Below are 13323 nucleotides of genomic sequence, written 5' to 3' on the forward strand. Positions count from 1 at the left end.
GTTAGAACGCCTTTCTTCATTTGGTTCAGCTCTTTTGTCCACCAGGGGGGGGCGGTGTGTTTTCCCTGTACTTTAATTTTTGGAATGTGTGTGTCACAAGTGTCTGTAATTAACTGTGAGTATTGAACTATGGTGTTTTCTAGAAGTGTAGTGGAGTCTAAAGTGTTGATGTACTGTGGTGTGAGTTCGTGTTGAGAAAGCAACTGTCTAACTTTCGTACGAAAGTGGGTCCAGTTCGCTTTTCGAACATTGTACACTCTAGTTGATCTCGCGTATCCATCATCTTTTTTTATCCGTGAGATGATCTCGAATTGGATGGCATTATGATCCGAATTCGTGACACTCTGGTCCACCCTCCAATCTACAATGAGACCGAGGAGGTCAGGCGTGGCTGCCGTGACGTCAACGCAACTAGAGTATATTGTGTTTCCTCTGGTGGTGTGGAAAGTTGGCGTCCCACCCTGGTTTAAGATCTCCAATCCAGCGTTATGGAAGGTCGCTTCTGCCTCTTTTCCCCTCTCGTTGGTTATCCTATCCCCCCACCAGACGTTTCTGGCGTTTACGTCCCCTCCCACTATTGTTCTCCGTCCTAGTTTCTCGACGACTTGTTCCAGTGTCTGGAGGTGCGGACTTAGGGGATTCGGGTACGGTTCGAAGTATACCGAGACTAGGTTTAGTTTTCTACTATCTGTGTCTACGGATATGGCAACCAAATTCGGACTAGATAGCTCGGGGTATTGTGTTACCTGGATATTATTATCTAGAACGACAATAGCCGCCTTTGTATGGTTGCCAACTCCGGTGTGTTGATAGACTCTTGTGCCCGTGTAGTCCTTCATTCTTCTCACCGCCCCGATGTAGGGTTCCTGTACGAGCGCGATGGAGATGCGACGTTTTTTTTTTTTTTTTTTTTTTTTTTTTTTTTTTTTTTTGAAGTGGTTCTTTTACGCCTTGTGGCAAACCATAACATCAGACGATGGAAGTGATCCGAGTCGAACTGCGTGCCCTGGTCGGTTGTCAAAACAGCTAGGACACCGAAGCGTGGAATCCATTCACGGGTGAACGTTTCAGCTACTTCCTCAGCGGTGATAAAATGCATAGGCCAAGCTTCAGCCTACCTGGTCACTATCTATAGCTGTGAGGAGGTAAAGGTAACCGTTACTGAAAGGTGTAGGTCCAACGATGTTAATGTGTACATGCTAAAATCGACCAGATGGCAATTTAAATTCTCCTGTTGGCGCCGAAACGTGTCGCGTAATTTCAAGTTGTGAAACTAGTCAAAAACAGCGCGGCGAAGAGGAGGTGTTAAATAGGGACGCGTTTTTTCAGTTGATATGTCACAAATAATAGAGATATGTGTTGCAGGAATATTAACCTTAGAAAGTTGAAACTAAGATGTTAGAGAGCTCTGGATCAGACTCTTTGGACTTTAAAAAAGCTTCATAATCTTGTTCAATCGATATTGCCTCTATGCGTGACATCGCGTCAACACCTACATCTTCTTTTCCATTTACGTGTCTGATATCAGTAGTGAATTGAGAAATAAATGGAAGCTGATTGAGTTGTACCGGGGTAAGTTTTTCTTGGCGCTGGGAAAATGCATAAATCAACGGCTTATGGTCCGTATAAATAGTGGCAGATTATGCTTCCAGAATGTCGAAAATGTTGGATCGCTTCATACTGTGAACAGTCCTCCTTGGTGCCAAATATGCACTTCGATGAATTAACGACGCCAAATTCTGAAAATCTTCGGAACAATGAGCGAAGGTGCTCAGCATGCTCCTCAGGAGTTTTGGAAAAATTTATGCATCACGTCGGGGTCATCATTTATGGAAATTTTGGGAAAGACACCAGCATCATTCTGTTTGTCGGGGTCACCATTTATGGGATCCTATCACGTCGGGGTCACCATTTATGGGAATTTTGGAAAAGACACCAGCATCATCCTATCACGTCGGGGTCACCATTTATGGGAGTTTTGGAAAAGACACCAGCATCATTCTGTTTGTCGGGGTCACCATTTATGGGATCCTATCACGTCGGGGTCACCATTTATGGGTGTTCTATATTTTTATAAATCACAACCCATTTTTATCTTTGTTAAATTGATATATTTCTTCACAAACAACGGTAATTAATTTATATTCTTATAGAAAGGCTCATAGGAAAAATACATGCTCACTCATCTTAAAACTCTGTTCTGAGTGACGTCTGTTTTCTTCTTTTCTTAGTGTCCTGTATTTATATTGCCACATACATCAAAATCGTATGGAAAATACTACACCATTCAGTCGCTCGCTCGACGCGAACCGGAACGCACCTAACGGCATTGCGCGCGCGCACATTATTCATCATCATGGTTAAATGTTTTAAATGCGCGAAGACAGTTACCAAAAAAAGCCCAGGAGTGCAGTGTGGAAAGTGTAGTAAATGGATACATGGCGCTTGTGCATCCATAACTACGGAACAACTAAGCGCGCTCGTGGCTACTGACTCAGTAGACTGGAAATGTCGCAATTGTGCGGGTGGTGTCAAACCTAAACGTCTATCCTGCATCCTACCTGATGCCGATGAAGAGGATAATACGGATAACGAATCCGTATCTAATTTGGCGCAAAACAAAGTTACACAAAAGATTCTTCACGATATACGGCGAGAGGTCAGAGAAATAATTACGTCGGAGCTGCAATCTACCCTACAATTCTACTCGGATAAAATTGACGAGTATGAGGAAAAAAATGAATTGTACGAATCCAGCATCAAAATTGTTGAAGACCAATGCCAAGACCTGAAAAATTGTGTAAAAAATTCAATGCTCAAACATGAGACCTTGGAACAAAGAATCAATACTATGGCGCAATTACAAATGTCAAACCAAATTGAAATATGCGGAATCAAAGAAGCGGCAGATGAGGATCCCGTGGACATATCCAGTAAAATCTGCTCCAAGCTGCAACAAAATCACCGTACACCGTACACGTCGTCGTGATCACAGAGGCGAATATCACAGATACATCCAAAACATTATTTCAACTTCAAGACTATGAAATGTACTCCGAACTGCGCCATGCCAAAAAGGGAGGCGGCATCCTAGTGTATGTGCATAAAAGCGTGTCATTTACAAGATTCAAAATAAGCAACCTCAGCTACGAGTGTATTTTTGGTGAAATTAAGACGTGTTATAATTATAAGATTGGTTTGTGTGCTATTTATAGACCTCCAGACAGGAACAAAAACATTTTTATTAAGGAAATTAAAAGAATGATATCAAAATACCCTGAAAAATATAACTTTGTAATATTAGGCGACATTAACATAGATATCAAGATGTCAAACCCACACGTACAACAATATTTAAACCTGATGTATGAATCAGGCTTAGAGTGCGGCATTAGTCAGTACACTCGGGTAGAAACCAAAGGTAACATAATTACAAGGTCGTGTTTAGATCATAATATCTTCTTACGTAATGTAAATAGTAGTAACACAAAAACATCCGTTATCCAAAATGCACTGGCTGATCATCACATTACCGGTTTATCTATTGTGTTCACTTATAAATTAATAACTCAACAAGACAATAAAAAAATACAACACGAACTATATAACATGGACCGCAGGCTTAGCCCACACAAACCCAATTGATATTCTAAACTTCATTATAAAGAAATTTACAAACGTATACAATAATTGCAAAAAAGTAGTTAAATTTAAAGTAGGCAAAAGACATCAATGTGTATGGATGACAAACAAAATAAATTATATGTGCGCTGAAAGACGTAAACTATTCCTAATTTGGAAAGGGGATGAAAGTAACTTAAAAAATAGACTATTATATAATATTTACAGAAATAAAAGAAATAAATATATTAACAACGTTAAAAACCATTACTATAAGAAAGAAATAACAGAAAATTTTAAAAACCCCAAAAAACAGTGGGAAATTATAAATGCAATATGCGGCAAAATAACTAAATCAATCGATGAAATAATAATGAATTCGTTTGATAACATAAACTTAACAAGTCTGGTAAACAACTTTGCTACAGAATTTCAAAATAATGTTAAAAAAATCTGTACATACTGTGATAAACCATTATTAGACGTCAATTCCTACGCAATGCAACCAAATATAACAATAAGATTGAAAAAAGCAAGCAATCACATTATTTACTCCATTTCACATGAATGAAAAAAAAAGTCCTGGAATCGACGGAATCAGAATGAAAGATTTAAAGTTCATAAACGGACAAATAACACCCTTAATAACTCATTTAATAAACTCCTGTATTGCATATTCTCTATATCCAGACAAACTAAAAGTCGGCTGTGTACGACCTGTATACAAAAAAGGGTCGAAAAACGAAATAAACAATTACAGACCAATAACAATATTACCCTGCATAGATAAAATAATAGAGAGGTACCTTGGTAACAAATTAAATAAATTTATCAAAGAAAATAAGATTATAAACGATAAACAATTTGGCTTCCAAAAACAAAAAAACACTTCTCAACTTCTGTTTCAATTTACCAACCAGATCAACAAGCACATGAATGATCGTCGTCATGTGCTCGCTGTCTTCATTGACTTTAGCAAAGCCTTTGAAACACTTAATCATACAACCCTATTTTTAAAATTACGCCAAAATTCCAAATTCCTAGAACTATTAAAAAACTATCACATGAACAGATTTACTGCGGTTAACATAGGCGGGGCCTTCAGCCAGCTGATCCGTACCGAAGAGGGCGTCGCCCAGGGGTCAATAACCGGGCCGACTGAATACCTCTTATATGTAAACGACATGCCTAACATATTTACTGAAGCAAGTGTCTATCAATTTGCAGACGATACTTGTCTACTTGCTGCACACAAAGACATCTCCGTAGCTCAAAAACAACTCCAGCACAACTTCAACCAACTATGCAAATGGGCACACGATTCAGGCCTCATCATTAACGCACAAAAAACGAAATTACTACGCATCCACTCACCATACTTGCGCACGGGATTAAGGCCATCCATCACAGCTCACTCACACCAATGCTTTCATTCATCGAACTATACAAATTGTAATTGCATTAAACTAGAACTAGTTAAACAACATACCTACTTAGGTTTGATTATAGACAATAACTTCAATTGGAAACCTCACATCGAACATATTTGTAACAAACTTAGAGCAATAATGTCCCGTTTGCATATCATTAAATATAAATTACCATACAATACATTAAGGATGTTGTACCTCTCACTAGCAGACTCCATTATAAACTATTGTCTGAGTAGTTATGGCCGCACACACAAAACAAGCATAAATAAAAATTTTAATTTACAATATAGACTTTTAAAGACAATTGTACCACCAAAGGTAAAACAGAAATTGAATCTGAAGGAAAAAGCCTTGTTTCACTATTGTAAGATACTCAATATATATGATAAAATTGAATTATCTATTGTGTGTGAGGCTCACGGTCATATAGATTCGTTAGTAAAAAAAGAAAGACATAACAATCTACGTGTTTTGCCCTACTCACCTAACTACATAAAACCCAACTTTAAAAATTCATACGGTCAACGGACCTGGGAGTACATGCTTCCTAGCATCTTAAATAATATACCGAACCAAACCTTGAATAGTTTACTAAATAATATAAACAAAAGTAAATTTATACTCAAATCCCACTATTTGTCCCGTTATGCTTAAAAATATACAGATAAGAATAGATCATAACTGTGTAAAAAACTCGATAAAAAATTGTAGCCTAAGTGTTATTCTGTTGTACAAGCTATATCATTGCAAGGATCCATTAAAATTCATTAAGACTGACTTGATATTGTGTAACAAAATGAACGTAATAATATTATCATTAAAGTGGTATAGACATATTTCCGGCACTTTGTTTGTATCTAGAAATGTTGGCGTATGACTGTACTTTATGCTATAAAATAAGATACTATGTAAGTGTTAAATTAATTATGTAATCAAACAGTCGAGTAGCAGCGACCACACCATGCCGCACTTAAATCTGTTGGTTTCAGCGCATAGTTATTTGCATGTACCCTCATGTATCCTTTTATCACATGTATTGAATAAATAAAAAAATAAAAAAATGTACATTTTAGTGCGTATCTACGATACGCTACACACTTTTTCCCCCTTCCGCCTCTCATTTTTCAGTAAATTGTTGTTAAAAATTGTTGTAAATCGAGATCGGTAAATTTTTTTTTTAACTTTTTTATTTGAGGTTTTCCTAATGCAGTCTCATACTTGATATACAGATTCATTGACTGGCCCTGGGTTCCGAGGTTTGACCATTTTTATGCCTTACGGCACTCTACTATGTCTATTTTAAGTTTTAACTATAGTCAAACTTAACAATTTGTCATTTTGTTGCCAGTGCAATGAACAATGACATCCCATAAAAAATGTTTTTTTTTGTGGGGAATATTTATTTTGTATGACAACACTAGACAAACTGAGTGAATGATATCCAATTTTGACATCTTCATCAGTGTTCACAACCGTACGATAATTATCGTACATGTACGATAATTTCATAGCTACGTACGATGGTACGTGACTATCGTACACAGATTGTACGATAATTTCCGTTCTCATGAAAAATTTGATTATTACACAGATAGCCCAATAATAATTACAGTTTTTAGTGTTAGTGCCATCTATTGGCTCATTGTTTTATTAGGATCACATGCCGTTGCTTCATGGCGCAATCCTTTCATTGGTTATTACTGTTGTTAATTATAAATTCGAAATGTTGGCACGTTCATGACACTCAAAGTGCCCTCGTCCGACGTCCACTCCCAGCTCAACTTCGAACATTTAATTTGAATTATTATTTTTTCAATTAAAAAAAACACAAGTTACATTATTGTTGTTTATTGTTACATTATTGCACGTTTCATATCATTTTTAAAAGTATTTTATCCGTTTTCCAGACTTGTACGATAATTTTTCGGCCTCTGGTACGATAGTTGCCTGGCTTCAGGTTGTGAACACTGATCTTCATTCGTTATTTGTGCTTGAAAAGTTTGAAGTGTCAAATTAATCAAAATATAAATAAAGTTGTTTTTCTGTTTTAATACGGTTTACACCTATAACGATACTAAAATATACAAATAACGATGTCAGCAAGCAGCCAACGGGCAAACAAGTAAGTACAAACAAACGTGTTATTTATTCCGAGTTATCTTGTGTTTCATAGAAAAGTAATACATTTATGTTTTGTTAAAGGGACCGTACTAACTGGGCTCAAAAAGAAACCGCCAAATTGATGATGCTACTCAAGGATTACCCAGTCCTAACCTGAAAAGAAACGGATCACTCCAGCAATCTATCAAAACAAAAGAGAGAGCATGATTTGCCCAATTATGCTAAGGAAGAGAATCAAAAACATTTGCTGCACAAAGAAGCATAATGTCGTACAGGATTTTACAGTGGGGTCGGGCTGCTGACATTGAATCCATTTTTATATTTTTCAAAAGAAAGCTGTCATAGCCAGTTATAATCTTTGTTGTTACAAATCTGTTAGACATAATTTCATTACTAGAAATAAAGATGAAATACCTGAACTATCTTTCAGATTAGCCAAAATTCAAACCTCATTTATGGGGTATATTGGGTTAAAAGTTACAATAAAATACCCTGTGACATATTAAAACTCCTCAATAAGTGAAAATTTCCTCTAATTTGTAAACAAGTATATTACAAATTACAGGATTATATTCAAGATATAAGAATGCTTTGAAACAACCTGGTCCTGCTTCATAGCACAATCATAGAGCCTTGACAAAATCAATTGGTTGCTGATCTAAATTTACATATTATTTTTTGTTGCATAATACTACAAACACATTATTTTATGTTTATCTCACACAGTGTTTTATTAGTTTTTTATTTCTCATTAATGTATAATATTCTATGGTTTCAATATTTGTAAATATGTGAGGAACATGTATGTATACTAACTACAATAAAGACCTGTATAGTAATATTATTTTAGGAGTTCATCATCTTCGAATTCTTTGTTAACATTGTCTTTATTTAACTTATGTATACAAATATTCTAAATTATTCTATTTTATTTTAAAAGAAAGAGTTCTTCTCCACATGATACTACCTTTTGGAAGAGGCAAATAGAATAATGTTTATTCAAAAGTGCTATTTTAGGTGGTCTAATTGGAATAAATGATTTGATTTGAAGCCCACCGAAAAATCCATGCAAGTGAAATGCAAGAAGAAACAATTAGGTAGAAAATATTAAATTGCTATTTTAAGGTTTCATGTAAATATTGTATTGTTTGTTAATAAAAATTGTCTGTATTTATGTTATAATTAAACATTTTATTAATCTAGTCACATGTTTCATTTAAAATGTCTTGTAATAAAGTAGATTGATGCTAACTCATATATGTAATATAAAGTCCTAGAGAATATCCTAGGTCGCTAACTAATGTATAGCTGTAGTTCATTGTCAGTATGTAATTTTAAATAAATGATGAATTTAATATTATTTATTAATATACTTCATTATTTTCTACCGCGGTTCTGTAGCTAGTAATGATTCTAATGCTAATATAACTCGTTATTTTTACATTGATCACAAATTTATAAGATTTAAACTATAAATCATTTCCAACATATTATTGTCACATTTTATATCATTTTTAAAAGTATTTTATCCATTTTCCTGACTTGTACGATAATTTTTATCCACGTACGATAATTTTTCGGCACTTGTACGATAATTGCCTGGCTTCAGGTTGTGAACACGGCTAAGTACGATAAATTATGCGCATTTATCTTGGGACCAAAATATTTTCGATTTTCGAATTGCTTCGTGGGGGAGGGCCGAGAAACCACTCGAATTGAATGCTTCCAGTTCTGTTTAATTCATCATTGCTATTTATGATAGGACTTACATGAAACAAGTATTGCGTGTTTATTACGCATTAGAAACTGTTTGTTTACGTTGTGTATGGACAAAGAAAATACCTACTGTTGTATAAAGAAACGATAACTCCTTCCGATTTGATAAGTTTTCTTGTAATACGTTACCGAATATTTTTAATTTTACACATGAATAATAACATAATTATATAAATTACAATGGGGGTAGCAAATTAAACTATTAACGCCTAAAATCAAAATGTAGCCCTGAATTTTTTAAAATTACCTACTAAATAACATGTTTTTCGTTATTATTGATGATATATTATGTAGTTCTGGGTTTACTTAACATGTCAATTAAATGTTATTACCTATATTTTAATAGAAAAATTTAATAGTGGCTTCATACGTTAAGCAATAAACCGTATAGTCAATAAATAAAATGGCAAAATAATAGGTAGTAAAATATTACATGTTGTGTACGCGTAGGTACGTAATTCTTAAGTATAATTTCGCTGAGCTGATTACAACGAGCTCAATGACGGTATGTCTACTGCTTACCATCCTCGAGACCCAGTACCCACCTTCGGAGTCCATCATCAGGTTCATATAGTCACATTTCTTGTATCGTCTCGCTGAGCTGATTACAACGAGCTCAATGACGGTATGTCTACTGCTTACCATCCTCGAGACCCAGTACCCACCTTCGGAGTCCATCATCAGGTTCATATAGTCACATTTCTTGTATCGTCTCGCTGAGCTGATTACAACGAGCTCAATGACGGTATGTCTACTGCTTACCATCCTCGAGACCCAGTACCCACCTTCGGAGTCCATCATCAGGTTCATATAGTCACATTTCTTGTATCGTCTCGCTGAGCTGATTACAACGAGCTCAATGACGGTATGTCTACTGCTTACCATCCTCGAGATCCAGTACCAACCTTCAGAGTCCATCGTCAGCTGATGATGATGACTCGGTTTCGGTATTTTAGCAATACTGACATTAAAAAGTTTTAACCTCAGAACGAATTAAACAAAAAAAATCATGTATGTACTAGTTAAATAATTGGCAGCCACCATTTTTTCTAGCCCAATATTTATTTATAAATTTTTATACTTAGCTAATAATTGGTTTCGTATTCACGTAGTTTTGTTAGACTATTTACTATTTTGTTAGACTAGATGACGTTAGAAAATTATTGTTTGTAGTAGAGGTCAAATCCTCAAAGTCATCGGCGTATGTTAGAGTCTTAACTAGAAGTATAATAATGAATTATCAACAGTTTTGTGCTGTATTATAAAAAAATACTTTTGAAATAGAAAAATAATGTAAAATGTAATGTGTTTGCGTAATATAATTTACGCAGACCGTCGTTCCTGTGGATCATCGTCGCCTTGTCATCATATTGTTTTTATTCAAGTAAACAACATCAAAACTTAAAGAAAAAACAATATGAGCTTCGCCGAAGAATTCAGGCGGCTACGGTTCTTGACACATTGGTGCCGCGGAACGTCTAAGAAATTGTTTTATGAATAATAATCGATTCAGATGAAGCGCGTGGGCGAGAGCGGGAAGCTGGTGCCGTTCTTCAAGGCTGTGGGTGTTTATTTCACCGTGGGTTGCGGCGCACCGTCGGCGTCCGCGGCGGCGCTGAAATGCGCGCCCGTGGTGTGCCTGCTGGCGTGCGTGGCGACGACGCGGCGCGGGGCGCACGGGAGGCGGGTGGCGGCCGGGCTGGCAGTACTCAGTGTAGGAAGGTTAAACAAGATGGCCGCTGGTTATTCATATAGTAACAGCTGTTTCTCACAGATATCAAGTTGTGATAAATATATTTACTATAAGAAAAAGCAAAAAATTACGTGAAATGTGGTGGAAAGAGCATTTAGAGTGTGGAAAAGAAGGTTTCCCTGCAAAAAATCTACAGGCTATCATTGTTGTATATTGCAGAATATATTTATATAAAAGAGGGAATATCTGCCGAAAGACGATAGAAATTCCACACTTTACCGTCCATAGCAGAGATTTAGCATTAGAATCATTACTAGCTACAGAACCGCGGTAGAAAATAATGAAGTATATTAATAAATAATATTAAATTCGTCATTTATTTAAAAGCCTATAATATTAACTCATTTATACCTACATACTGACAATGAACTACAGCTATACATTAGTTAGCGACCTAGGATATTCTCTAGGACTTTATATTACATATATGAGTTAGCATCAATCTACTTTATTACAAGACATTTTAAATGAAACATGTGACTAGATTAATAAAATGTTTAATTATAACATAAATACAGACAATTTTTATTAACAAACAATACAATATTTACATGAAACCTTAAAATAGCAATTTAATATTTTCTACCTAATTGTTTCTTCTTGCATTTCACTTGCATGGATTTTTCGGTGGGCTTCAAATCAAATCATTTATTCCAATTAGACCACCTAAAATAGCACTTTTGAATAAACATTATTCTATTTGCCTCTTCCAAAAGGTAGTATCATGTGGAGAAGAACTCTTTCTTTTAAAATAAAATAGAATAATTTAGAATATTTGTATACATAAGTTAAATAAAGACAATGTTAACAAAGAATTCGAAGATGATGAACTCCTAAAATAATATTACTATACAGGTCTTTATTGTAGTTAGTATACATACATGTTCCTCACATATTTACAAATATTGAAACCATAGAATATTATACATTAATGAGAAATAAAAAACTAATAAAACACTGTGTGAGATAAACATAAAATAATGTGTTTGTAGTATTATGCAACAAAAAATAATATGTAAATTTAGATCAGCAACCAATTGATTTTGTCAAGGCTCTATGATTGTGCTATGAAGCAGGACCAGGTTGTTTCAAAGCATTCTTATATCTTGAATATAATCCTGTAATTTGTAATATACTTGTTTACAAATTAGAGGAAATTTTCACTTATTGAGGAGTTTTAATATGTCACAGGGTATTTTATTGTAACTTTTAACCCAATATACCCCATAAATGAGGTTTGAATTTTGGCTAATCTGAAAGATAGTTCAGGTATTTCATCTTTATTTCTAGTAATGAAATTATGTCTAACAGATTTGTAACAACAAAGATTATAACTGGCTATGACAGCTTTCTTTTGAAAAATATAAAAATGGATTCAATGTCAGCAGCCCGACCCCACTGTAAAATCCTGTACGACATTATGCTTCTTTGTGCAGCAAATGTTTTTTATTCTCTTCCTTAGCATAATTGGGCAAATCATGCTCTCTCTTTTGTTTTGATAGATTGCTGGAGTGATCCGTTTCTTTTCAGGTTAGGACTGGGTAATCCTTGAGTAGCATCATCAATTTGGCGGTTTCTTTTTGAGCCCAGTTAGTACGGTCCCTTTAACAAAACATAAATGTATTACTTTTCTATGAAACACAAGATAACTCGGAATAAATAACACGTTTGTTTGTACTTACTTGTTTGCCCGTTGGCTGCTTGCTGACATCGTTATTTGTATATTTTAGTATCGTTATAGGTGTAAACCGTATTAAAACAGAAAAACAACTTTATTTATATTTTGATTAATTTGACACTTCAAACTTTTCAAGCACAAATAACGAATGAAGATCAGTGTTCACAACCTGAAGCCAGGCAACTATCGTACCAGAGGCCGAAAAATTATCGTACAAGTCTGGAAAACGGATAAAATACTTTTAAAAATGATATGAAACGTGCAATAATGTAACAATAAACAACAATAATGTAACTTGTGTTTTTTTAAATTGAAAAAATAATAATTCAAATTAAATGTTCGAAGTTGAGCTGGGAGTGGACGTCGGACGAGGGCACTTTGAGTGTCATGAACGTGCCAACATTTCGAATTTATAATTAACAACAGTAATAACCAATGAAAGGATTGCGCCATGAAGCAACGGCATGTGATCCTAATAAAACAATGAGCCAATAGATGGCACTAACACTAAAAACTGTAATTATTATTGGGCTATCTGTGTAATAATCAAATTTTTCATGAGAACGGAAATTATCGTACAATCTGTGTACGATAGTCACGTACCATCGTACGTAGCTATGAAATTATCGTACATGTACGATAATTATCGTACGGTTGTGAACACTGATGAAGATGTCAAAATTGGATATCATTCACTCAGTTTGTCTAGTGTTGTCATACAAAATAAATATTCCCCACAAAAAAAAACATTTTTTATGGGATGTCATTGTTCATTGCACTGGCAACAAAATGACAAATTGTTAAGTTTGACTATAGTTAAAACTTAAAATAGACATAGTAGAGTGCCGTAAGGCATAAAAATGGTCAAACCTCGGAACCCAGGGCCAGTCAATGAATCTGTATATCAAGTATGAGACTGCATTAGGAAAACCTCAAATAAA

At 35.0% G+C, this 13323-nt stretch overlaps 2 long non-coding RNA genes across 2 annotated transcripts; one reads left to right on the plus strand and one right to left on the minus strand.

Moving 5' to 3' along the window:
• The first annotated feature begins 6916 nt into the window (after positions 1 to 6916).
• Positions 6917 to 7370, plus strand: LOC123690508. The gene is made up of 2 exons (XR_006751127.1): positions 6917 to 7176; positions 7257 to 7370. It is a non-coding gene; the product is annotated as an uncharacterized LOC123690508 (long non-coding RNA).
• A 4822-nt stretch (positions 7371 to 12192) lies between these two features.
• LOC123690509 lies at positions 12193 to 12676 on the minus strand. Its single transcript, XR_006751128.1, has 2 exons — positions 12387 to 12676; positions 12193 to 12306 (listed from the first exon to the last, which is right to left on the minus strand). It is a non-coding gene; the product is annotated as an uncharacterized LOC123690509 (long non-coding RNA).
• Positions 12677 to 13323: the final 647 nt, after the last annotated feature.

Source organism: Pieris rapae, chromosome W (genome assembly GCF_905147795.1).
Source record: "Pieris rapae chromosome W, ilPieRapa1.1, whole genome shotgun sequence".
Taxonomy (NCBI): domain Eukaryota; kingdom Metazoa; phylum Arthropoda; class Insecta; order Lepidoptera; family Pieridae; genus Pieris; species Pieris rapae.